General features: G+C 36.4%; 1 long non-coding RNA gene across 2 annotated transcripts; it reads left to right on the forward strand.

The window, feature by feature from the left end:
• The first annotated feature begins 2,825 nt into the window (after positions 1 to 2,825).
• Positions 2,826 to 27,921, forward strand: LOC124516521 (uncharacterized). Of its 2 annotated transcripts, XR_006963054.1 has the most exons (5): positions 2,826 to 3,033; positions 3,514 to 3,688; positions 6,509 to 6,546; positions 26,964 to 27,000; positions 27,607 to 27,921. It is a non-coding gene; the product is annotated as an uncharacterized LOC124516521 (long non-coding RNA). The 2 variants fall into 2 exon arrangements; XR_006963053.1 differs by lacking the exon at positions 6,509 to 6,546.
• The last annotated feature ends 34 nt before the right edge of the window (positions 27,922 to 27,955 follow it).

Genomic DNA, 27,955 nt, shown 5'->3' on the forward strand with positions numbered 1-27,955 from the left:
CTGTTAAATATTTCTATTTCTTCCTGTTTCAGGTTTGGTCATTTCTATGTTTCTAGGAATTTGTCCATTTCTTCCAGATTTCCCATTTTATCAGTGTATAATGCTCATAATATTCTCTTTTTATAATTTGTATTTCTGCTGTGTTGGTTGTGATCTCTCCTCTTTCATTCTTGATTTTATTTATTTCGGTCCTTTCCTTTTTCTTTTTGATCAAACTGGCGAGGGTTTATCAATTTTGTTAATTCTTTGAAAGAAGCAGCTTCTGGTTTCATTGATCTGTTCTGTTGTTGGGTTTTTTTTTGTTTGTTTGTTTTTTGTGTTGTTTGTGTGTGTGTGTGTGTGTGTGTGTGTGTGTTTTGTTTGTTTCAATAGCATTGATTTCTGCTCTAATCTTTATTATTTCCTGTCTTTTGCTGGTTTTTGGTTTATTTGCTGTTCTTTTCCAGCTTCTTAAGGTGTAAGGTTAGGTTGTGTATCTGAGACCTTTCTTCCTTCTTTAGGAAGACTTGGATTGCTATATACTTCCCTCTTATGGCCGTCTTTGCTGAGTCCCAGAGGTTTGGGGCTGTGGTGTTATCATTTTCATTGGCTTCCAGGTGCTTTCGAATTTCCTCTTTAACTTCTTGGTTATCCCATTAATTCTTTAGTAGGATGGTCTTTAGTCTCCAAGTATTTGTTATCTTTCCACATTTTTTCTTGTGGTTGATTTTGAGTTTCATAGCGTTGTGGTCTGAAAATATGCACGGTATGATCTCAGTCTTTTTGTACTTGTTTAGGGCTGATTTGTGTCCCAGTAGACACAGACCCAGTGTCCCAGAATAGATTTGTGATCTATTCTGGAGAATGTTCCATGTGCACTGGATAAGTAGGTGTATTCCACTGCTTTAGGATGCAATTTTCTGAATATATCTGTTAAGTCCATCTGGTCCAGTGTGTCATTCAAAGCTATTGTTTCCTTGTTGATTTTCTGTTTAGGTGGCCTGTCCATTGTTCTAGGTGGGGTGTTGAAGTCCCTACAACTGTGGTATTATTATCAATGAGTTTCTTTATGTTTGTGATTAATTGATTTATATATTTGGGTGCTGCCACATTTCGAGCTTAGTGTTTACAATTGTTAGGTCTTCTTGGTGGATAGACCGCTTAAGTATGATATAATGCCCTTCTTCATTTCTTGTTACAGTCGTTATTTTAAAGTCTAGATTGTCTGATATAAGTATGGCTACTCCAGCTTTCTTTTGTTGACCATTAGCATGATAGATGGTTCTCCATCCCCTTACTTTCAATCTGAAGGTGTCTTTAGGTCTAAAGTGGGTCTCTTGTAAACAGCATATAGATGGATCTTGTTTTCTTATCCATTCTGTTACCTTATGTCTATTTATTGGAGCATTTAGTCCATTGACATTTAGCGTGAATACTGAAAGATATGAACTTTTTTCCATTGTGTTGCCTGTAGAGTTGGAGTTTCTGGTAGTGTTCCCTAGTCCTTTCTAGTCTTTGTGCTTTTGGTCTTTTTTGTTTTGTTTTGTCTTTTCTCCCTTCAGAGAGTCCCCCTTAAAATTTCTTGCAGGGCTGGTTTAGTGGTCACAAACTCCTTTAAGTTTTGTCTGTCTGGGAAACTTTTTCTCTCTCCTTCTATTTTGAATGACAGCCTTGCTGGAGAAAGAATTCTTCACTGCGTATTTTTTCTGATTCAGCACACTGAATATATCCTGCCACTCCTTTCTGGCCTGCCAAGTTTCTGTGGATAGGTTTCTGCAAACCTGATCTGTGTTCCCTTGTAGGTTAAGGACTTTTTTCCCTTGCTACTTTCATGATTCTCTCCTTGCCTGACTGTTTTGTGAATTTGAGTATGATATGCCTTGTTGATGGTCAGTTTTGTTGAATCTAATGGGAGTCCTCTGTGTTTTCTGGATTTTGAGGTCTGTGTCTTTCCCCAGGTTAGGAAAGTTTTCTGCTATGATGTACTCACATAACCCTTCTACCCCTTTTTCTCTCTCTTCATCTTTTTGGGACCCATATGATTTTGATGTTACTTTTTAATGAGTCGCTGATTTTTCTAATTCTTAAATCATGCTCTTTTGCCTTAGTCTCCCTCTTTTTTTCTGCTTCATTATTCTCCTAGAGCACAAGCTTGTCCTCCATATTGCTGATTTACTGCTCTGCTGCATCCATCTTTGCCTCCGTGGCCTCCATTCATGATTGCAGCTCAGTTATCCATTTTTTAAATTTCTTCCTGACTAGCTTTTTCTTCTTTTATATCCTCAGAAAGGGATTCTAATCTGTTTTCAACCCCAGCTAGTATTCTTATTATTGTGATTCTAAATTCTAGATCAGACATCTTGCTTGTGTCTGTTGATTAAGTCCCTGGCTGTCATATCTTTCTGCTCTTTCTTTTGGGGTGAGTTCCTTCATTTCATCATTTTGAAGGAAAAGGAATTAGATAAAAAAATTAAAATTATAAAATAAAAACAACACACACAAAAATCAAATAAATGATGCTAGATCCTAGGTGTGTTTTGGTCTAGTTGTTGAAAAGGGCTTGATAGATTAGTGAAAAAAGGGAAAGATAAAAAAAAAAGAAAAAAGAAAAAAGGAAAATGTTTGAAAATTTGAAAAAAAATGAATACAATGAAATAGAATTAAATGACATGATGGAAGTAAAATAGAATTTGAAAAGTTTACAAAAAAGTAAAAAATATAGTAGAAAAAAATTAAAGACAAATTTTTTTACAAAAATTGAAAATAAAAATAATTTTTTTTCTCTTTCTGTATTCAAGAAAAAGAAAAGAAAACAAATTGAATAGATGGACCAGCAAAGACTGAAATACAATTGAAATTACATCAGTTTCCCCTAGAAGCAAACTATGAAGCACTTTATAGTCCATAAACTAAGCAGGCGGAGAAACTTGTGTGGTGGAGAAACTTGTGTTCCTGAAGAGTGAGGTTGGCCCAGCTGGGCAGGGCTTGGTGTAACAGCTCCGTTCTCCACTAGATGCCACTTCTAACCTACTGCGGTGGATTGTTGTGTCGCATGTAAGTATGTTTGCGCATGTGTGGGAGGGGTGAGAATGGTGTCACCCAGCTACCCAGTCTCTAGTATCAGAAATCTGTTCTCCCTGATCAGCAATCCCGCACACATCCTTTGTCTCCAGCTTCCATCCACACTCCACTTTTAGACTGTCTGTGACCAAGCCGCCAGGTTACTAGGCGGCACCTCCCTCCTGAGTTTTATCTCAAATGCGGCTGTTTCCCGACCCCTCACTTCTGAGGGACTGTGTCTTTGACCCACTCAGACCTTCTTGGGGAGGGTCTCACCGAGAAATGGCTGGGTGCTGGCCCACCCCCAGGGACGTTTGGGAGACCACGTCGCTGCTGATGCCCAGAGACCACGGCTGGGTGCCAGCCCGCCCCAGAAAAAGTTCACACGATCATGTAGCAGCAGCATTTTGGGGATTAGGAAAAATCACAACACATATCTGGCACCAGGCTTCACCCTTAATGACCTTGTTCCAGCACCAGTGAATGTGGTTGTTCTCCGGGGTCTGCTGGAACCTTTGCCTGTAGGGTGTCTGCATAGCCTCTACCAGATGTCCTCCCAGCAGGGGAACTGCCTCTCCTCTGTGGCCCAAGGACCTCCTGACCTCACTCTGCTCCTGGGGATTTGCCCTTCCTACCAGAACACCATCAGGTATCAAGCTACAGAGTTTCAGACTCTGAGGTCCCCCTGTTTAGAGTCTTAATGGAATTTAAACCCTCTTCTTTCTCCTTTCTCTCTTTTTTTCCTTCACTTCCTTGTGTGCTTTTCTTTTCTCTCCAGCTGCTTTCAGGCGGTTGGGGGTGGGATGCTTTCCTGTACTCTCCCTACCCACCCCCCATTTCCATCCTCTCTCCACAAGCAAAAACAGCTCCTTGCCCTCTGTGGCTTCTCTCCCCTGGTTCACCTCTCTGCCCCATGTACCTGCTGAGTTCTGTGATTCAAGTTGTGCAGATTGTTGTGTTAATCCTCAAATAAGTTTTCTAGGTGTGCAAGATGGTTTAGTGTTGATCTGGCTGTATTTCAGGGATGAGAGACGCAAAAAAAATATTCCATGCTGTTCTGCCAACTTGGCCCCTCTCAGAAAGCCACTTTTTGTTTCTTTATCTTCCTAATTTCTCTATCTGTGGCTTCCAGTACTATGTAGAATAAGAGTGGTGAGGGTGATCTTAGAGGAAAACCTCTCATTATTTCACCATTGAGTTTGATGTTAGCTGCGACACTGTCATATATAATCCTTGTTTTGTTCAGGTATGTTTCTTTTATACTCAGTTGACTGAGGGTTTTTTAGCTTGAAATGATGTATTTTGTCAAGTGCTTTTTTTTGGATCTATTCATATGATCATAGATTTTATTTTTTCATATTACTAATATGATATATCACATTTATTGATTGTGTTTGCTGCATCCCAGGGATAATCCTGCTTGGTAATGTTGTATGATATTTTTAATGTGTTTTTGAATTAAGTTTCCTGATATTTTGTTTATAATTTTTACACCTATATTCATCAGGGATGTTGGCCTTTAGTTTTCTTCTACTGGCATTTGTATGTGGGTAATGCTAACCTCGTAAAATGAGTTTGGAAATATAACTTCATTTTCAATTTCTTGGAAGAATTTGAGCAAAATTGGCATTAACTCTTTAAATATTTGGTAGAATTCACTAGTGAAATCATTTCATACTGATCTTTTCCTTGTTGAGAGGTTTTTGACTAATGATTCAATCACTGTTCTAGTTTGGGTCTGTTTAGACATTCTGTTTCTTCTTGATCTACCTGTGGTCGGTTATGTTTCTAGGAATTTATCCATTTCTTTTAGATTATCCAGTGCTTTGAGATAGCTTGCTTTCTTTCTTTCTTTCTTTCTTTCTTTCTTTCTTTCTGTTTTTTTAGTTTCAGGTATAGAATTTAGTGATTCATCGCTTACATACAATACCCAGTGCCCATCACAACCAGTGCCCTCCTTAATACCCATCACCCATTTAACCCATCCCCCCACCCACCTCCCCTCCAGCAACCCTCAGCTTATTCTCTATAATTAAGAGTCTGTCTTATGGCTTGCCTCTCTCTTCCACCCCACCAATGTTAATTTGTTTCATTTCTTAAATTCCACATGAGTAGAATCATATGGTATTTGTATTTCTCTGACTGACTTATTTCACCTAGCGTAATAGTTTCCAGCTCCATCCATGCCATTGCAAATGGCAAGATTTGATTCTTTTTGATGGCTGAGTAATATTCCATTATATATATATATATATATATATATATATATATATATATATATATATTCATGCCACAAGTTCTTTATCTATTCACCATTCAATAGACATTAGGGCTCTTTCCATACTTTGGCTATTGTTAATAATGCTGCTATAAACTTTGGAGTGTGTGTATCCCTTCAAATCAGTATTTTTGTGTCCTTGGGGTAAATACCTCGTAGTGCAATTGCTGGATGGTAGGGTAGTTCTATTTTTAAGTTTTTGAGGAAACGTCCTACTGTTTTCCAGAGTGGCTTCACCAGTTTGCATTCCCACAAACAGTGTAAGAGGGTTCCCCTTTCTCTGCATCATCACCGACATCTGTTTTCCCATGAGTTGTTAATTTTAGCCATTCTGAAAAGTGATCTTTTTATTTGTGTCATTAGTTCTCATGTTTCTCTCATTTCCAATTTTATTTATTTGAGTGAGTTTCCCCTCTGTTTTCTTAGACTAGTGAAGGGTTTGTCAGTTTTATCTTTTCAAAAAGCCAACTCTTAGTTTTTTAAAAATCATTTTGCTATTTTCTATTTCTTTGACTTTTTCTCTAACCTTTGTTATTTTCTTCCTTCTGCTAACTTTGGATTTGGTTTATTACTATTTTTCTAGTTCCTTGAATTGTAAAGTTAGGTTGTTAATTTGAGGTTTTTTAAATGTATTCATTAATCACTATGAATTTCCTTCTTGGTCCTGATTCTTCTACATCCTCTCTGGGGAGTCCACCATAGTGATGGCTGCTGGTTACCTCAATGGAAAATAGCTGCTGGTGTCTTCTGAGGAGTAGACTGTCAGGATCCACACTAACAAACGTTTTAGAGTCCTCAACTTTGAACAGTATAGGAGCCTGGGGTTGTTTTGAGGGCTACTGAATTCCTAGGCAGTAAAGCCTGGAAGAGTCCTCTGCAGAGCAAGCCAATGGAAAATGTGATGGCACCCACCACATAGCTAATACTGATAACCCCACCCTTTTACTTTGTTCCTAATCATCTCCAGATATCTTAACTAACACAATCTTCCCAGTGACCCTTTCTGTGTGGTTTATCTTAATTTTTTGCTCCACTGTGTTGCTATAGAATCTTAATGATACTTTTGAGCTCTCTAAGGCCTATTTTCATTTATGGATAACTATTTAAATGTTATGCTTTGTGGGGGGATGAAGATTGATATATCCTATTCTCTGTCTAGCTGACATTATTCATGTTCATTATACTCAACAGTGGAAAGTTGAAAACTTTTCATCAAAATAAGGAACCAGGTAAGAATGCCTTATCTTGCTGCTTCTACTCAGCATAGTATTGGAAGTACTAGCCAGAACAATTAAGCTAGAAAACAAAATGAATCAAAATTTGAAAAGAGGAAGCAAAATTGTCTTTGTTTGCGGATGATCTTATATGTGGAATACCCTAGAGACTCCACCAAAAAATTTTTAGAACTACAACCAGACTCAGTAATGTTACACAATACAAAATCAACATGCAAAAATTATGTGATTCTGTATACTAACAATGAACTATCTGAAAGAGAAATTAAGAAAACAATTCCAGGGGTGCCCGAGTAGCTCAGTTTGTTAAGTGTCTGACTCTTGATCTCAGCTCAGGTCTTAATATTGATGTCGTGAGCTCAAGCCCCACATTGGGTTCCATGCCAGGCATGGAGCCTACTTGAAAAAGAAAAAAAGGAAATAATTTCATTTACAGTAGCACCCAAAACAATAAAATGGTTAAGAATAAATTTAACAGAGAAAAACTTGAACATTAAAACTCTAAGAAATTAAAGACACAAATAAATGGAAAGATAGCCCACGATCATGATTGAAAGAATTAATATTGTTAAAATATTCTCTCTATCCAAAATGATGTACAGAATCAATTCAATCTCTATAAAAATTACAATGGCATTTTTCACAGAAGTAGACAAAACAATTCCAGAATTCACATGGGGCCACAAAATACCCCAAATAACTAAAGGAATCTTGAGAAAAAAGAAGAACGACATAACACTTCTTGATTTCAAGCTATATTACAAAGTTATAGGATCGTAAGAGTATGGTACTGGCATGAAAACAGACACACAGACCAACAGAACAAAAAAGTAATCCAGAATTGAACCTACATATGTAGTCTGCTAATCTTTGGCAAGATTGTCAAGAATACGCAATGGAGAAAGGATAGACTCTTCAATAAATAGAGTTAGAAGAACTGGTTATCCACATACAAAAGAGTTATCAACAGTCTACTTATCCTAACTGATAAGGAGTTAATATTAAAAATATAAAAAGAACTCATAAAATTCAATAGCAAAAGAAAAAAATCTCATTAAAAATTGGGCAAAGGACCTAAATAGAAATTTTTCCAATGAAGATATACAGATAACCACAAGTACACAAAAAGATGCTCAATATGACGAGGGAAATCTTGGTTGAAACCACAATGAAATACATCTCACATCTGTTAGAATAGCTATTAACAACAACAGCAACAAAAGAGTTAGTAAGGATGTGGAGAAAAGAGAGCCTTGTATACTGCTGATGGAAATATAAGTTGGTATAGCCATTATGGATAACAGTATGAAATGGAGGTTCATTAAAAAATTAAAACTACCATATAATCCACCAATCCCATTTCTGAGAATATATCTGAAAGAAAAAAAAATCAAGCAAATTTACTATTCTTTTTCTAATTTCCTGTAGAGGAAGCTTAAGTTATTGTTTTTTAGATCTTAAAATATGCATTCCATGCTATAATTTCTTTCTAAACACTGCTGCTATAGACTGAATGTTTGAGTCTTGCTCCCCCACCCCAAATTCATAAATTGAAACCTAATCCTGACATAAGAGTATTTGGAGGTGGGGCACTTGGGAAGTGAGGTTATTAGGGAAGAGCCCTCATAAATGTGATTAGAATCTTTATAAAAGAGACTGTAGAGGGGCACCTTGGTGGCTCAGTCGGTTGAGCGTCAGACTTCGGCTCAGGTCATGATCTCACGGTCTGTGAGTTCAAGCCCCGCGTCGGGCTCTGTGCTGACAGCTCAGAGCCTGGAGCCCGTTTCAGATTCTGTGTCTCCCTCTCTCTGACCCTCCCCCGTTCATGCTCTGTCTCTGTCTCAAAAATAAATAAAACATTAAAAAAAAATTTAAAAAAAAAAGACTGTAGAGATTTTCCTTCCCTCTTTTGATATGTGAGAACATAGCAAAAAAATCTATGAACCAAGAATTAGACTCTCATAAGACACTAAATTTGCCAGCGGCTTTATCTTGGATTTCTCAGCCCCCAGAACTGTGAGAAATAAATGTTTCTTGTTTATAAACCACCCAATCTGTGGTATTTTGTCATAGCAGCCCAAACAGACTAAAACAACGGCCTTTGCTGAGTTCCACAAATTCTGATAAGTTGTATTTTCATTCAGTTCAAAACATTTAAAAAATTTTTGAGCTTTCTTCATTGACCCACGTATTATTTAATCTTTACGTATATTAGGATTTTCTGGCTATTTTCCTGTTGATACATAGTTTAATTATGTTGTGGTCTGAGAGCATGTATTGTGTATTTTCATTCTTTTTAATTTCTTAAGGTGTATTTTGTGTCAAAGAATGTGGTCTATCTTAGTAAATATTCCATATGAACTCGAAAAGTCTGTGTATTCTACCTCTTTTTGATTAGTAGTCTATTGATGTCAATTATATCAAGTTGCTTCATGGTGCTGTTGATTTTAACTATGTCCATACCAATTTTCTTCCTGCTAGATCTGTCCATTTCTGATACTCAGTGTTGAGTTTTCCAACTATATTAGTGAATTCGTTTATTTATCCTTGCAATTTTGATTTCCTATATTTTGATGCTCTGTTGATAGGCACATGCATGTTTTGTATTGTTATGTTTTCTTGGACAATTGACCCATGTCTCATTATGTAACACTGCTCTTCATACCTGATAATTATTCTTGCTCTGAATTCTGCTCTGTCTGAAATTAATATAGGTACTCCAGGTTTCTTTTTTTTTTTTTTTTTTTTTTAGTTTATTTATTTATTTATTTATTTATTTTGAGAGAGAGAGTACAAGCAGGGGAGGACCAGAGAGAGGGAGAGAGAGCAAATCCTAAGCAGGCTCCAAACTGACAACATGGAGCCCGATGCGGTTCCCCAACCCACGAATCGTGAGATCTTGACCTGAGCTGAAATCAAGAATTGGACGCTTAACCAACTGAGCCGCCCAGGCACCCCCTAACTTTCTTTTGATTAGCGTTATCATGGTAATCTTATTTGTTCTCTCTTACTTTTAACCTACATGTATCCTTGTATTTAAAGTGGGTTACACATGGATAACATAGGTAGGTTTTATTTTTTACATACTCTGATGTAAAAATTCCAGAAATAGCAAAAGTAAAACAACTGGATCATAGTAATTAGTAAGAGTTTATTATAAACACAAAAACAGTTCACAAACTGGGAGCTCTGAAACCAACAGTAGAAAGAGGCTCAGAGGAATATTATTATAAGATAGCTTATATTGTAAGAATGCAGAGGTTGCATCTTTACAATAAATTGATTACAGTATTAGAGTTTTCCTACTAATAAGGGACTGCCAGTTTGGGGGAATAGCTTGTTTCATTTGTGATTTTAAGAGGCATAAGAATGGCTCAAGTTTGACTTGCATTGCAGAATTGGCTGTATTAAGTTTTCCTTATGTGGTTTAATTGGGTTTTTCTGCTCAGGAAATTTTCATCTCGTTTCCATTCTCTATTTGATTTTAACATCTCTATCTTCTAATTGATGTATGTAGGACATTGATGTTTAAAGTTATTGTTATATAGTTCAGTTAATATCTATCATATTTGTTACTGTTATCTATTCCTTGCCATGAATGTTTGTTCAACTTTTTGTGTTCCGCTCTTTTGCTGACCATTGCATTTTTAATTGAACATTTGATATCATCCCACTTTATGTCCTCTCTTACTATATCAATAATAGGTTGTTTTTTTAACCTTTTTGAGTTATTATCCTAGAGTTTAAGTGTACATTTACAGCCAATGCAAGTCCATTTTTGAATAAATCTATATCACAACACAGATAATGCAGGTAGCTTATGACAACAAAATATTCCTAATTCTTTTCCATTTTTTTCATCGTTACTGCCACTCATTTTACTTATATATAAGCTATAATCATCAAATACATTGTTGATAGTATTTTGAGTAAACCATTATCTGTTAATTAAGAAGAAAAAAATTAGGGGCTCCTGCATGGCTCAGTTGGTTAAGTGTCTGACTTTGGCTCAGGTCATGATCTCATGGTTTTTGAGTTCAAGTCCCACATTGGGGTCTCTGCTGGTAGTGTGAAGACTGCTTTGGATTCTCTCTCTCTCTCTTTCTCTCTCTCTCCCCGCCCCCCACCTTGGACAGAGAGATTGGGACAATCTCCTGCTTACACTCTCCATTTCTCTCAAAAATAAGCATTGAAAAATTTTTTTGAATTAGAGTTTTTATTTTACTTTCACTTATTCCTTCTCTAATGCTCTTTATTTATGTAGATCTCAGTTTCTGACCTGTATTATTTTTCTTCACTCTGAGAAAGTTCTTTTGCATTTCTTTTTTTCCTTTTTAAAACTTTATTTTAATTCCAATAGAGTTGACATACATTGTCATATTAGTTTCAGGTATGCAGTATAGTGATTCAGTAATTCCATACATCACCCAGTGCTCATAACCCAAGTGCACTCCTTAATTCTCATCACCTTTTTCATCCATTCACATATTCACCTTCCCTTTGGTAACCATCAGTTCTCTTTAGTTAAGAGTCTGTTTCTTGGGTTCTCTCTCTCTCTCTCTCTCTCTCTCTCTCTCTTCTCCCTTACTTGCTTGTTTTGTTTCTTAACTTCCACATATGAATGAAATCATATGGTATTTGTCTTTCTCTAACTGACTTATTTCCCTTAGCATTATAATCTCTCATTCATGTCATTGTAATTGGCAGGATTTCATTCTTTTAATTGCTGAATAATATTCCATACACACACACATTCACACACACACGCCACCTCTTCTTTATGCATTCATCAGTTGATGGGCATTTGGGCTGTTTCCACGATTTGGCTATTGTGGATAATGCTGCTATATATATCAAGGTGCATGTATCCCTTTGAATTAGTATTTTTGTATCCTTTGGGTAAATACTTCCATTTTTAACATTTGAGAAACCTCTACACCATTTTCCATACTGCACCAGTTTGCATCCCTGGCAATAGTGCAAGACAGTTCTCCTTTCTCTACATCCTTGTCAACAACTGTTGTTTCCTGTGTTATTAATTTTAGCCATTTTGACAAGTATGGGGTGGTATCTCATTGTAGTTTTAATTTGCATTTCCCTGATGGTGAATGATGTTGACCATCTTTTTATGTGTCTATTGGCCATCTGTACATCTTCTTTGGGAAATTTCCTATTCATGTCTTCTGCCCATTTTTTTAACTGGGTCATTTAATTTTTTGGTGTTGAATTTGATAAGTTCTTTATATATTTTGAATACTAACCATATGCATGTTATGATCTGATTCATTTGTGTTTGCTGAGGCCTGATTTCTGAATATGTGATGTGTTCTGGAGACTCTCCAATGTGTACTTGAAAAGGATGTGTATTCTGCTGTTTTAAGATGGAATGTTCTGAATATATCTGTTAATTCCATCTGGTCCAGTGTGTCATTCAAAGCCATTGTTTCCTTGATTTTCTGCTTAGATCTGTCCATTGATGTAAGTGGGGTGTTAAAGCTTCTAGTAGTATTGCATTTTATTTTTTTATTTTTTTTTTATTTTTTTTTTATTTTTTTTTTCAACATTTATTTATTTTTGGGACAGAGAGAGACAGAGCATGAACGGGGGAGAGGCAGAGAGAGAGGGAGACACAGAATCGGAAACAGGCTCCAGGCTCTGAGCCATCAGCCCAGAGCCTGACGCGGGGCTCGAACTCACGGACCGCGAGATCGTGACCTGGCTGAAGTCGGCCGCTTAACCGACTGCGCCACCCAGGCGCCCCTGTATTGCATTTTATTATCAATAAGTTACTTTATATTTGCTATTAATTTTTTTTATATATTTGGTGCTTTCATGTTGGATGCATAAATTTTTTACAATTTTTAGATCTTCTGGTTGGATTGTATCCTTTATGATTATATTGTGCCCTTTTCTCTTTTTACAGTGTTTGTTTTAAAGTCTAGTTTATCTGATATAAGTATTGCTACTCCAGATGTCTTTTGACATCAGTTTGCATTTTACATTTTACATTTTACAGTTTGCATTTTGACATCAGTTTGCATCCATCCCCTCACTTTAGTCTACAGATATCTTTAGGTCTAAAATGAGTGTCTTGGAAGCAGCCTATAGACGGATTTTTTTTTTTTTAATCATTCAGACACCCTGTATCTTTTGATTGGAACATTTAGTGCATTTACATTGAAAGTAATTATTGATGGATAGTATTTATTGCCGTTTTATTATTTGTTTTGTCATTGTTTCTGGAAATTATCTCTGTTCCTTTCTTGTGGTTGTCACTTTTGTTCTTTTCTTTCCAAAGAAAAAAGGGACCAAAAAAGTTACAAACAGAGAGGGAGGCAAACCATAAGAGACTCCTAAATACAGAGAACAAACTGAGGGTTGATTGGGGGGACGGGGAAAATGGATGATGGGCATTGAGGAGGGTACTTGTTGGGATGATCACTGGGTGTTGTGTGTAAGTGTTGAATCACAGGAATCTACTCCTGAAGCCAAGAGCACACGGTATACACTGTATGTTAGCTAACTTGACAATAAAGTATATAAAAATAAAATGTATATATATCTATATCTGGCAACACTGGTTAGTTGTCATGAACATCTTTAGTTTTTGTTTGTGAAACTCTTTTATCTCTCCTATTCTAAACGACAGCTTTGCTGGATACAGTATTATTGGCTGCAGATTTTTCCCATTCAGCACTTTGAATATATTATACTCCTCCCTTATGGCTTGCCATGTTTCTGTTGAGAAATCTCCAGCTAGTCTTATGGGTTTTCCCTTGTAAGTTAAGGACTTCTTTTGTCTTGTTTCTTTTAAGGTCCTTTCTTTTTCACCATATTTTGCAAATTTATTTTACAATATGTCTTGGTATGGGACTGCTTTTGTTGACTTTGATGGTAATTCTCTGTGTTTCCTGGATCTGGATGTCTGTTTCCTTCCCCAGATTAGAGAAATTTTCACCTATAATTTCCTTAAATAAACCTGCCCCATTTTCTCTTTCTTCTTCTAGGACTCCTATAAAATGAACATTATTACATACAATAGGGTCACTGAAATCTCTAAGTCTATTCTCGTGTTGCAAAACTCTTCTCTCTCGTTTTTTTAATGCTGATTTTTGAGAGATAGAGAAAGAGAGAGAGAGAGAGAGACAGTGTGAGTGGGAGAGGGGCAGAGAGAGAGAGGCACAGAACCCAAGCAGGCTCTAGGCTCTAAGCTGTCAGCACAGAGCCCGATATGGGGTTCAAACTCACAGACCACAAGATCATGACCTGAGCTGAAGTTGGATGCTTAACTGACTGAGCCATCCAGGCGCCCCTATCTCTCTTTTGTTAAGCTTCATTTCTTTCCATTATTTTGTCTTCTGGGTCACTAATCCATTTCTCTGCTTCTTCTAGCCTGCTATTCGTTGCATTAAGCCTGTCTCCATCTCATTTATTGAACTTTTCATTTCTGATTGGTTCTTTTTTCTCTTTCATCTCTGTGGTAAGGGTCTCACTATTGTCTTCTTTTCTCAAACCCAGCAAATATCCTTATGATTATTGCTTTAAATTCTCCATCAGGCATGTTTCTTATATCTGTTTAGGTTATATCTCTGGCCATGGCCATAACTTGTTCTTTCATTTGGGATATATTTCTCCATCTTTGCATTTTGTCCAACTCTCTGCCTTCTTCTCTGTGTTAGAAAATCTAGTTATTCAAATACACAACCTAACCTTATACCTAAAAGAGCTGGAAAAAGAACAGCAAATAAAGCCCTAAACCAGCAGAAGAAGGGAAATAACAAAGATTAGAGCAGAAATCAGTGATATTGAAATTAAAAAAAAAAAAACAAAAACAGTAGAACAGATCAATGAAACCAGAATCTGGTTCTTTGAAGGAATAAACAGAACTGATAAACCCCTAGCCAGACTGATAGAAAAGAAAAAGGAAAGTACCCAAATAAATAAAATCACAAGTGAAAGAGGAAAGATCACAACCAATGCCACAGAAATACAAACAATACTAAGAGAATATTATGAGAAATTATGTGCCAACAAATTGGGCAATCTGGAAGAAATGGACAAATTCCTAGAAACATATAAACTACCAAAACTGAAACAGGAAAAAATAGAAAATTTGAACAAACCCACAACCAGTAAAGAAATTGAATCAATAATAAAAAAAAAAAATCTCCCAACAAACAAGAGTCCAGGGCTGGATGGCATTCCAGGGGAATTCTGCCAAACATTTAAAGAAGAGTTAATACCTATTCTTTTGAAGCTGTTCCAAAAAATAGAAATGGAAGGAAAACTTCCAAACTTTCTATGAGGCTAGCATTACCTTGATTCCAAAATGAGACAAAGACCCCACTAAAAAGGAGAGCTACAGACCAATTTCCCTGATGAACATGGATGCAAAAATTCTCAACAAGATACTAGCCTACCAAATCAAAAAATACATTAAAAGAATTTTCACCAAAATCAAGTGGGATTTATTTCTGGGATGCAGGGCTGGTTCAATATCCATAAATCAATCAATGTGATATATCACATTAATAAAAGAAATTATTAGAACTACATGATCTTCTCAATAGATTCAGAGAAAGCATTTTACAAATGCTAAATTGATAAAGACCCTCAAGAAAGTAGAGATAGAAGGATTAGACCTCCATATCATAAAATCCATATATGAAAGACCCATTGCTACTATCATCCTTAATGGGGGAAAACCGAGAGCTTTCCCCCTAAGATCAGGAACACAACAAGGATGTCCACTCTCACCACGGTTGTTCAACATAGTATTGGAAGTCCTGGCCTCAGCAATTAGACAACACAAAGAAATAAAAGGCATCCAAATCAGCAAGGAGGAAACAATCAGAAAAACTAAAAGGCAACCAAGAGAATGGGAGAAAAATTTGCAAATAACAAACACTCTTTGCAGATGACATGATACTGTATGTGGAAAACCTAAAAGACTCCACACACACACACACACACACACACACACACACACACACACACAAATGCTAGAACTGATTCATGAATTCAACAAAGTCGCAGGATATAAAATCAATGTACAGAAATTGGCTGCATTTCTATACACTAATAATGAAGCAGCAGAAAGAGAAATCAAGGACTTGGTTCCATTTACAATTTCACCAAAAACCATAAAATACCTAGGAATAAATCTAACCAAAGAGGTGAAAAGTCTATACACTGAAAACTATAGAAAGTTTGTGAAAGAAATTGAAGACACACACACACAAAACTGGAAAAACAATCCATGCTCATGGATCGAAAGAACAAACATTGTTAAAATGTCGATACTACCCAAAGCAATCTACATATTTAATTCAATCCCTATCAAAATAAAACCAGAATTCTTCAAAGAGGTAAAACAAACAATCCTAAAATTCGTATGGAACCAGAAAGGACCCTGAATAGCCAAAGCAATCTTGAAAAAGAAAACCAAAGCTGGAGGCATCACAGTTCTGGACTTCAAGCTGTCTTACAAAGCTAAAATAATCAAAACAGTATGGAACTGGCACAAAAACAGACACATAGATCAATAGAACAGAATAGAGAACCCAGAAATGGACCCTCAAATGTATGGACAACTAATACTTGACAAAGCAGGAAAGAATATACAATGGAAAAAAGACAGTGTCTTCAGCATATGGTGTTGGGAAAACTGGACGGCGACATGGAGAAGAATGAACCTGCACCACTTTCTTACACCACACACAAAAATAAACTCAAAATGGATGAACGACCATCCATTGGATGGATGACAGGAAGCCATCAAAATCCTAGAGGAGAATATAGGTAACAACCTCTTTGACTTTGCCACAGCAACTTTTTACTTAACATGCCTCCAGAGGCAAGAGAAACCAAAGCAAAAATGAACTATTGGGACCTCATCAAGATAAAAGTCTACTGCCCAGAAAAGGAAACAATCAGAAAAACTAAAAGGCAACCAAGAGAATGGGAGAAAAATTTGCAAATAACATATCAGATAAAAGTTTAGAATCCAAAATCTGTAAAGAATTTATCAAACTCAACACCCAAAAAACAAATAATCCAGTGAAGAAATGGGCAAAGGACATGAACAGACACTTTTCCAAAGAAGACATCTAGATGGTTAACATACACTCATCATCAGGGAAATTCAAATCAAAATCACAATGAGATACCACCTCCCACCTGTCAGAATGGCTAAAGGTAACAACTCAGGCAATAACAGATGTTGGTGAGGGTGCAGAGAAAGAGGAACACTTTTGCACTGCTGGTGGGAATGCAAATTGGTGTAGTCACTCTGGAAAACAGTATGGAGGTTCCTCAAAAATTTAAAGATAGAACTACCCTACGATCCAGCAATTGCACTGCCAGGTATTTATCTAAAGGGTACAGGAATACTGTTTCGAAGGGGCACATGCACCCCATTGTTTAAACAGCACTATTGACAATAGCCAAAGTATGGAAAGAGCCCAAATGTCCATAAACTGATGAATGGATAAAGATGTGATGTGTGTGTGTGTGTGTATACGTATGTATATATGTATACATATATACACACACAATGCACATGTATACATATATACACACACAATGTACACACATACATATATGTATATACACACATACATGTACACATACATATATACATATATACATATAAATATATGTATACATATATGTATGTGTACATGTATGTGTGTATGGCATGCATGTATATATACAGGTGTGTGTGTGTGTGTATATATATATATATATATAATGAAATATTACTCAGTGATCCAAAAGAATGAAATCTTGCCATTTGCAAACATGTGGATGGAACCACAGTGTATTACACTAAGCAAAATAAGTTAGAGAAAGACAAATATCATATGACTTCACTCATATGTGGAATTTAAGATACAAAACAAGTGAACATAAGGGAGTGGAAGCAAAATTAATATAAAAACAGGGAGAGAGATAAACCATAAAAGACTCTTAAATACAGAGAACAAACTGAGGGTTCCTGGAGGGGTGTTGGGTGGGGGGATGGTCTAGCTAAGTGGACAAGGGGCATTAAGGAGGACACTTGTTGGGACGAACACTGGGTGTTATACATAAGTGATGAATCACTAAATTCTATTCCTGAAATCATTATTACACTGTGTGCTAACTAACTTGGACTTAAATTTTTAAAAAAGGAAAAAAAGAAAATCCAATTTATGTCTTCTGCTCCTGAAAGTAATAACCTTATAAAGTGGTCATGCAGCACATAGGGCCTGGTGCTCCAGGGAGTGTCTCCAGAGTGTGTTGCACGCACTCTGGTATTGTGTTATTATCTGCTGTGGGCAGTGTTTGGACCCTGTCCTGAATGTGGTGAGTCTCAAGTAGATGTGCCCTAGTCTGCTTGTGAAATGAGACTTGACACCATCTTTACCAAAACTGAGCCCTGTAGGACTCTCTGGTCAGGTGACATGGTATGGGGAGGGGTTTGTGCTGGTACTCTGGGGGAAGTGCCCACAGCACTGAGACTGAGGCAAGCTTAACTGAGAAGGGCAGTCCCACCAGAGTACAGTGAGGTGGGGCCTGGGATATGCAAGTTAGGCACCCAGTGTTGATGTCATGCTGCTTCCTGCAAGTGGCTCTGTGTCTATGCTGAGGGGTGGAGGGTGGAGGATGGTGCCAAACAGCTCCTTTGTTCCTGGAGAGGTATCTCAGGAACACGTTTTGAGAAGAGTGAATAGTCTCATGCCTGTGTGCCCCAGGCATTCTTCAGCGAGCAGTCTCCAGTCTGTCCCCAGGTTGTTTGCCTGCCTTCTCTCCAGGAGCAGTACAGTGCCTTCTAGCTCTATCCCAACCAAGCCCACTGTCCTTTAAAACTGCAGGCTTTAAACCCTGCTTGTTGCAAAAACTCTCAAAATTCAGCCTCTCTCACTTTCCAAGCAATAGCTTTTGGGAAACATTCTCCTTGTGTGTTCCCCTGTGTACTCCTCTCTCGCTTTCTCACTTTTCTCAACTACCACACTCCCTCCCCTCCATAGCACCTGTGATCCATTTCTCCCCTAAACCATGTCTCCAACCTTCCTACGTTCCTTGAGGTGCTTCATTCCCCTTAGTTGTGCAGTTCTGTCAGTCTTCATGTCGATTTCTGGGGTGCTTAGGGTGATTTGATAGTTATCTAGTTGTGTTTATGGGATGAGGTGAGCCTAGGGTTCTCCTCCCTGCCCCCACCATCTTCCTCTCCAACATTATGTTTTTTTATATATTTTGGATACTAGCCCTTTATTGGCTATTTCATTTGTAAATATTTTCTCCCATTCTGTACGTTACCTTTTAGTTCTGTTGATTGTTTTCTTCATTGTGCAGAGGCCTTTTACTTTGATGTAGTCCCAGTAGAGTTTTTAAAAATTATTATTATTATTATTATTATTATTATTATTATTATTATTTTGTTTTGCTTTAGATTTTGCTTTTATTTCCCTTGCCTCAGGAGACATTTATAGAAACATTTTGCTACAGCTCATGTCAGAGATTACTGCCTGTGCTCTCTTCTAGGATTTTTTATGATTTTAAGCCTCACTTTTAGGTCTTTATTCCACTTGGGGTTTATTTTTGTGCATGATATAAGAAAGTGATCCAGTGTCATTCCTTTGCATGTAGCTCACTAGTTTTCCCAAAACCATTTGTTGAGGAAGCTTTTTCCCATTTGATATTCTTTCCTGTTTTGCCAAAGATTAATTGACCAAATAATCATGGCTTTATTTCTGGGCTTTCTATTCTGTTCTTTTGATCTATGTGTCTATTTTTGTGCCAGTACTATACTGTTTTGATCACCACAGTTTTGTAGTATAAATTGAAGTCTGGAATTTTGGTACCTCTAGCTTTTCTTTTCTTTTTCAAAATTGCTTTGACTCTTCAGGGTCTTTTGTGGCTCCAAACAAATTTACAGTTTTTTAATTCTACTTCTGTGAAATATGCTGTTGGTATTTTGATAGGGATCGCATTAGCTGTGTAGATTATTTTGGGTGGTGTGGACATTTTAACATTTTTTTTTCTTCAATCCATGAGATGGAATGTCTTTCCATTTCTTTATGTCATCTTCAATTTCTTTTATCATTGTTTCATAGTGTTAACGAGTACAGTTCTTTCACCTCTTTGGTTAGATTTATTCCTCAGTATCTTATTACTTTTGGTGCAATTGTAAATGGGATTGTTTTTATTATTTTCTCTTTCTGCTGCTTCATTATTAGTGTCTATAAATGCAACAGATTTCTGCACATTGATTTTGTATCCTGTGATTTTACTGAATATATTTATCTGTTCTAGTAAGTTTTTGTTGGAGTCTCTAGGGTTTTCTATATAGAGTTATCTGCAAATATTGGTTTTATGTTATATATTATCTGCAAATAATGGAAGTGTTACTTCTTTACCTATTTGGATACCTTTATTTCTTTTTGTTGTCTAGTTGCTATGGCTAGGACTTTAAATACTATGTTGAATAAAAGTGGTGACAGTGGACATCCTTGTCTTCTTCCTGACCTTAGGGATAAAGCTCTAGGTTTTTCCTCACTGAGTATGATGGTTGTGTTTTTTTCATACATGACTTTTACGATGTTGAGGCATCTTTCCTCTAAACCTACTTCATTGAAGGTTATTATCATGAATGGATGTTGTACTTCATCAAATACTTTTTCTGCATCTATTGAAATGATCATATGGTTTTTATCCTTTCTTTTATTGATGTGATATAGCATTTTGATTGATTTGTGAATATTGAACTACCCTTGCATACTGGGAATAAATTCCACTTGATTGTGGTAAATGATTTTTTAAATGCATTTTTGGATTCTGTTTGGTAGTATTTTATGAGGAATTTTATATCTGTGTTCATCAAAGATATTGGCCTATAGTTCTCTTTTTTAGTGGAGTCTTTATCTGATTTTTGTATTAGGGTAATTCTGGCTTCATAGAATGAATCTATAAATTTTCCTTCCTTTTCTATTTTTGTAATATTTTGAGAAAAATAGGTATTAACTCTTCTTTAAGTGTTTGGTAGAATTCACCTGTGAAGCCATCTGGTCCTGGACTTTTGTTCTTTCTTAGTTTTTCTTTTTTTTTTTTTTTTTTTACTGATTCAATCTCCTTGCTGGTAGTCTATTCACATTTTCTGTTTCTTCCTGCTTCAGTTATGGTAGGTATACGTTCCTAGGAATTTATCCCTATGATAAGTTTCTTCTAATTTGTCCAATCTGTTGGCATATAGTTTTTCATAACATTCTCTTACAATTATTTGTATTTCTCTGGTATTTGTTATTTCTCCTCTTTCATTTGTAATTTATTTATTTGAGTCCTTTCTATTTTCTTTTTGATGAGTCTGGCTAGAAGTTTATGAATATTGTTTATCTTTTCAAAGAACCAGCTTCTGCAACTTCTGGTTTCATTTATCTGTTCTGCTGCGGTGTTGTTGTTGTTGTTGTTGTTGTTGTTGTTGTTGTTGTTTTAGTTTATATAACAATTATTTCTGCTCTAATCTTTATTATTTCCTCCCTTCTGCTGGTTTTAGGTTTTGTTTTTTCATCTTTTTCTAGTTCTGTTAGGTGTAAGGGTTGGTTGTTTATTTGAGATTTTCCACGTTTTTTGAGGTAGGCTTTTATTGGTATAAACTTCCCTCTTAGAAACACTTTTTTTTTGCATCTGAAATGTCTTGGGCCATTGTGTTTTCATTTTCATTTGTTTCCATACACCTTTTGGTTTCTTCTTTGATTTCTTGGTTAACCCATTTATTGTTTTGAAGCATGTTATTTAATCTCTATGTATTTGTGGTCTTTCCAAATTTTTTCTTGGTTGATTTCTAGTATCATAGTATTGTAGTCAGAAAAGATTCATGGTGTGACTTCACTATTGTTGAATTTTTTGAGTCTTATTTTCTAGACTAATATGTGACCTATTCTGGAGAATGTTCCATGTACAGTTGAAAAGAATGTGTATTCTGCCATTTTAGGATGGAATGTTCTGAATATATCTGTTAAGTCCACTGGTTCAGTATGGTATTCAAAGTCATTCTTGTTGATTTTCTGTTTGGATGATCTATTGATGTAAGTGGAGTGTTAATGTCCACTACTATTATTCTGTTACTATCAACTAGTTTCTTTATGCTTGTTATTAACTATTTTATGTATTTGGGTTTTCCCATGTTGTGTGCATAAGTATTTACAATTGTAATATCTTCTTTCTTGGACTGTCTTCTTTATGATTACATAGTGTCCTCATTTGTCTTGTTATAGTCTTTATTTTAAAGTCTCTTATATCTGATATAAATATTGCTACCCCAGGTCTCTTATCATATACATTTGAATGAGAAATATTTCTCTATCCTCTCACTTTCTTTTTTTTAATTTAAATTTAAATTCTTATTTATTTTTATTTAAATCCAAGCTAGTTAACATATAGTGTAGTAAAGGTTTCAGGAGTAAAATTTAGTGATTCATCACTTACATATAACACCCGATGCTCATCCCAGAAGTGCCTTCCTTAATGCCAATCCCTCATTTAACCCATCCCCCTACCTGGTACTCCTCCAGCAACCCTCAGTTTGTTCTCTGTATTTAAGAGTCTCTATAGTTTGCCTCTTTATCTGTTTTTATCTTACTTTATTTTTCCTTCCCTTCGCTATGTTCATCTGTTTTCTTAAATTCCACATGTCAGTGAAATCATGTGGTATTTATCTTTCTCTGACTAACTTATTTTGCTTAGCATAATACATTCTGGTTCCATCCATCTTGCTGCAAATGGCAAGATAGCATTCTTTTGGATCACCAAGGAATAATCCATTGTATATATATATGCCATATTTTCTTTACCCACTTGTCAGTGGATGGGCATTTGGGATGTGGAATTTGGGTATTGTTGATAGCACAGCTATAAACATTGCGGTGCATGTGCCCCTTCAAATCAGCATTTTTGTATCCTTTGGATAAATACCTAGTAGAGCAATTGCTGGGTCATAGGGTAGCTCTATTTTTAATTATTTTGAGGACCCGCCATACTGTTTTCCAGAATGGCAGCACCAGTTTGCATTCCCACCAGCAGTGCAAAAAGGTTCCCCTTTGTATCTGTTTCCTGAGTTGTTAATTTTAGTCATTCTCACAGGTGGGAGGTGGTATCTCATTGTGGTTTTGATTTGTATTTCCCTGATGATGAGTGATGTTGAACATCTTTTCAGGTATCTGTTAGCCATGAAACATCTGGATGTTTCTTTGGAAAAGTGTTCTTGTCTTTTGCCCATTTCTTCACTGGAATACTTGTCATTTGCAAATATCACCTCCCATTCTGTTGGTTGCCTTTTAGTTTTGTTGATTGTTTCCTTTTCTGTGCAGAAGTTTTATCTTGAAGAGGTCCTAATAGTTCATTTTTGCTTTTGTTTACCTTGCCTCCTGAGACATGTCTAATAAGAAGTTGCTGTGACCAAGGTCAAAGAGTTTGTTGACTGTTTTCTCCTCTATAGTTTTGGTGGTTTCCTGTCTCACATTTAGATCTTTCATCCATTTTCAGTTTGCTTTTGTGTATGATGTAAGAAAGTGGTCCAGGTTCATTCTTCTGCATGTCACTGTCCAATTTTCCCTGCACCATTTGTTGAAGAGACTGTCATTTTTCCATTGGATATTCTTTTCTGCTTTGTTGAAGATTAATTGGCCATACATTTGTGAGTCCATTTATGAGTTCTCTATTCTGTTCCATTGATCTGTGTGTCTGTTTTTGTGCCAGTTGCATAGTGTTTTGATTATTCCAGCTTTGTAATACAGCTTAAAGTCTGGAATTGTGATGCTTCCAGGTTTGGTTTTCTTTTTCAACATTACTTTGGTTATTCAAGGCCTTTCCTGGTTCCATACAAATATTAGAATTGTTTGTTCTAGCTCTGTGAAGAATGCTGGTGTTATTTTGATAGGGATTGCATTGAATGTGTAGATTGCTTTGGGTAGTAGCAACATTTTCACAATATTTGTTCTTCTAATCCATGAGCATGGAATGTTTTTCCATTTCTTTGTGTCTTTTTCAATTTCTTTCATAAATTTCTATAGTTTTCAGCATACAGATCTTTTACCTCTTTGGTTAGGTTTATTCCTAGGTATTTTATGGTTTTTGGTGCAGTTGTAAATGTGATCAATTCCTTTATTTCTCTTTCTGCTGCTTCATTATTAGCGTATAGAAATGCAATTGATTTTTGTACACTGATTTTATATTCTGCCACCTTGCTGAATTCGTATGTCAGTTCTAGCAGATTTTGGGTAGAGTCTTTTGGGTTTTCCATGTAGAGTGTCATGTCATCTGTGAAAAGTGAAAGTTTGACTTCTTCCTTGCCAATCTGGATGCCCTTTATTTCTTTATTTTGTCTGATTGCTGCAGCTAGGACTTCCAACACTATGTTGAACAACAATGGTGAGAATGGACATCTCTGTCTTGTTCCTGACCTTAGGGGGAAAGCTCTCAGTTTTTCCCCATTGAGCATAATTTTAGTGTTGGGTCTTTCATATATGGCTTTTATGATCTTGAGGTATGATCCTTCTATCACTACTTTCTTAAGGGCTTTTTATCAAGAAAGGATGCATTTGTCAAATGCTGAGAGTATCATGTCATTCTTAACCTTTCTTTTATTAATGTGATGTATCATGTTGATTGATTTGCAGATATTCAACCACCACTGCAACCCAGAAATAAATCCCACTTCATCATGGTGAATAATTCTTTACTGTATTGTTTGACTGAGTTTTCTAGTATCTTGTCGAGAATTTTTGAATCCATGTTCATCAGGAAGTTGGTCTGTAATTGTTTTTACTGGTAATTACTGTTTTACTGTAATTTTACTGTAATTGTCTTTAGTTTTGAAATCAAGGTAATTCTGGCCTTATAGAGTGAGTTTGCAAGTTTTCCTTCCATTTGTATTTTTTTGGAACAGCTTCAAAGGAATAGGTATTAACTTTTCTTTAAATGTTTGGTAGATTCCTCTGGCAAGCCATCTGGTCCTGGGACTCTTATATGTTGGGAGATTTTTTTTTATTACTGATTCAATTTCTTTATTGGTTATGGGTCTGTCCAAATTTTATATTTTTTTCCTGTTTCAATTTTGGTAGTTTATATGTTTCTAGGCATTTGTCCATTTCTCCAGGTTGCCCAATATAGTCACCTAATTGCTCATAATATTCTCGTAGTATTGTTTTCATTTCTACAGTGTTGGTTGTGATCTCTACTCTTTCATTTGTGAGTTTCTTTATTTGGATCCTTTCCTTTTTCTTTTTGATAATTCTTGCTATGGGTTTATCATTTTTGTTAATTCTTTCAAAGAACCAGCTCCTGATTTCATTGATTTGTTCTATTTTTTTATTTTTATATTATTGATGTCTGCTCTAACCTTTATTAGTTCCCTTCTTCTGCTGGTTTTGGGCTTTATTTGTTGTTATTTTTCCAGCTTCTTTAGGTTCCATGTTAAGTTGTGTACTTGAGACATTTCTTCCTTCTTCAGCAAGGCCTGGATTGCTATATACTTCCCTCTTATGATTGCCTTTGCTCCATCCCGGAGGTTTTGGAGTTTCGTGTTTTCATTTTCATTGGCTTCATGTACTTTTTAATTTCCTCTTTAACTTCCTGGTTAGCCCATTAATTCTTTAGTCAGATGTTCTTCAATTTCATAGATTTCAAGGACTTTCCAAATTTTTTCTTGTGGTTGTTTTTGAGTTTCATAATGTTGTGGTCTGAAAATATGCATGGTATGATATAGATCTTTTTGTACTTATTGAGGGCTGGTTTGTGATTTATTCTGGAGAATGTTCCATGTGCACTTGAGTAGAATGTGTATTCTGCTGCGTTAAGATGAAATGTTCTATATATATCTGTTAAGTCTATCTGGCCCTGCATGTCATTCAAAGCCATTGTTTCCTTGCTCTATCATCTCACTTTATTTTAAAACATTATTTTATGTTTATTTCTTTTTGAGAGAAAGAGAGAGTCAGAATGTGAGCAGTGGAGGCACAGAGAGAGAGGGAGACACAGAATCCGAAATAGGCTCCAGGCTCTGAGCTTTCAGCACAGAGCCTGACATGGGGCTCAAACTCACAAACTGCGAGATGAACCTGAGCTGAAGTCAGATACTTAACCAACTGAGCCACCCAGGTGCCTTATAGCCTCTCACTTTCAATCACATTAATTTAATGTGAAATTAATCTCTTATAGGCAGCATATAGATGGGTCTTATTTTTTTATCCATTCCATCACCATATGCCTTTAATTTGAGAATTTAGTCCGTTTACATTCAAAGTAATTATTGACAGGTATGTATTTATTATCATTTTGTTACTTGGTTTATAGTTGTTTTTATAGTTCTTCTCTGTTCCTTTCTTCCCTTGCTGTCTTCTCTTACTATAAGTTGTCTTTTTTTTTTAGTGATATACTTGGATTTCTCTTTTTTTAATATTTATTAATGCTTTTTATATGTGGTTACCATTAGGTTTGTATATAATCTAATATGTATACATATATAGAAGTCTATATTAAGTTGGTGGTTGCTTAACTTTGTGCCTGTTCTTTACTCCTCCCTCTCTCCCTCATTTTGGGTATAGGTGTCAGCTTCTACAACCTGTTATTTTGTGAGTCCCTTTACTGATTTTTACAGATACATTATTTTTACTGCTTTTTTTTTTTTTTGCTTCCCACTTTTTCATACTCTTGCTCATGGAATTTCTTTTCCACTCAAAGAGTCCCCTTTAACATTTCTTGTAGGATTAATTTAATCATCATGAATTCCTTTAACTTTTGTTTGTATGGCACACTCTATCTCTCCTTCTATTCTGAATTATTACCTTGCTGGATAGAGTATTCGTGGCTGCAAACTTTGTCCTTTTAGCACTTAAAATATATCATGCCACAGACTTCTGGCCTGCAGGGTATCTGCTGAAAAATCAGCTGATCTGGTGGGGTTTCCTTTGTATGTAACTTTTTTTTTCTCTCTCTTGCTGCTTTTAAAAATTCTCTTTATTGGTACCTTTTGCTGCTTTAATTATTATGTGTCTTTGTGTAAACCTCCTTGAGTTGATTTCGTGGGGTGTATCTCTGTGCCTCCTGGACCTGCATTTCTGTTTCTTTTCCCAGATTTGGGAACTTATTATTACTCAAATTAATTTTCTTCCCGCATTTCTCTCTCCTTCTTGTACCCCTATGATGTGAATGTTATTACACTTGATTGTGTCACTGCGTTCCCTAAGTCCATTCTCATTTTGCATGTTTTTTTCTCTCACTTGCTCTGTTTAATTACTTTCTATTACTCTGCCCTCCAGGTCATTGATATGTTCTGCTTTCTTTAGTCTTCTATTTACTCCATCAAATATATTTTTAGTTTCATTTATTGTGTTCTTCTTTTCTGATTGGTTGTTTTTCATCTCCTTTTTAAGATTCTTACTGATGTCCTCCACTATTTTCTCAAGTCAGGTGAGTATTTATGATCATTACTTTAAAGTCTCTGTCAGGCATACTATTTATCTCCATTTCCCTTAGTGTCTTGCTGTAATTTTGTCCCATTCTTTCACTGGGGACATATTCCTCTGTGTCCTCATTTTCTTTAACGCTGTGTCTGTTCCTGTATGTTAGGAAATCCAGTTATGTCTCCTGCTCTTGAAAGCACTGCCCTTATGAAGAAGAGATTCTGTAGTGCTCTGCATTGAAGTGTCCTTTGTTCAGTGGAGTCTGGCACTTTGTGGGTGTTTCCTATGTGTGTTGTGTGCCCCCGTACTATTGTGGCTTAGCTGCTTTTTCTTTCAGTACAGTCGTCAGCAGTTTTCTTTGCTTGTTCTGGGCAGTGTCTGGTCCCTGTAGTGTTAGTGGGCCAATTTGGGGCTGCCTTGGACTTGAGTTGAGTCAGACGGGCATTTGTCAGATAATGCAGTAGCACCAAATTGCCACGTGCTTTCCCTGTGTTGTAACCTGAGAAGTTTTCATTGGAGGGCACAGAATGAAGTCAGACCAACTGTCTACCCTGTGTCCTTTGCTATGATCAAAGTCTAACTAGTGTGTGTGGTTATCTTTCTCTCTCCCCAGGGCAGGAATCACTTTGGAGTGGTGCCAGCCTCTGTTGGGGCTGTTTATACACTGCCAGGTATAGTATGACTTTGGGATGTCTCCAGCCAAGAGTGTATTGGAGGAGGTAGATAGTAACATGAGGAGGGGTGTGGCATGCCGTGTTAGCAGGGTTTGTGATCCAGTCCTCTGTGAGAGGGGAGCTCAGTGCAGGGACTGTGGCAGGCCTGGGTTTAGTGGGAAGATCTGCCAAAGCGTGAGGAGGTGTATCTAGCAGGACACTTGGTGTTATCCATTTTGGTAACAAGTGTCAGCACCACACTGGTTTCTACAGGTAGTTGCGTGTTTATGTCGGGGTGTGGGGGTGAGA

Source organism: Lynx rufus, unplaced genomic scaffold (genome assembly GCF_022079265.1).
Source record: "Lynx rufus isolate CCGP_SWC_20201006 ecotype Redwood Valley unplaced genomic scaffold, mLynRuf1.p SCAF_2, whole genome shotgun sequence".
NCBI lineage: Eukaryota > Metazoa > Chordata > Mammalia > Carnivora > Felidae > Lynx > Lynx rufus.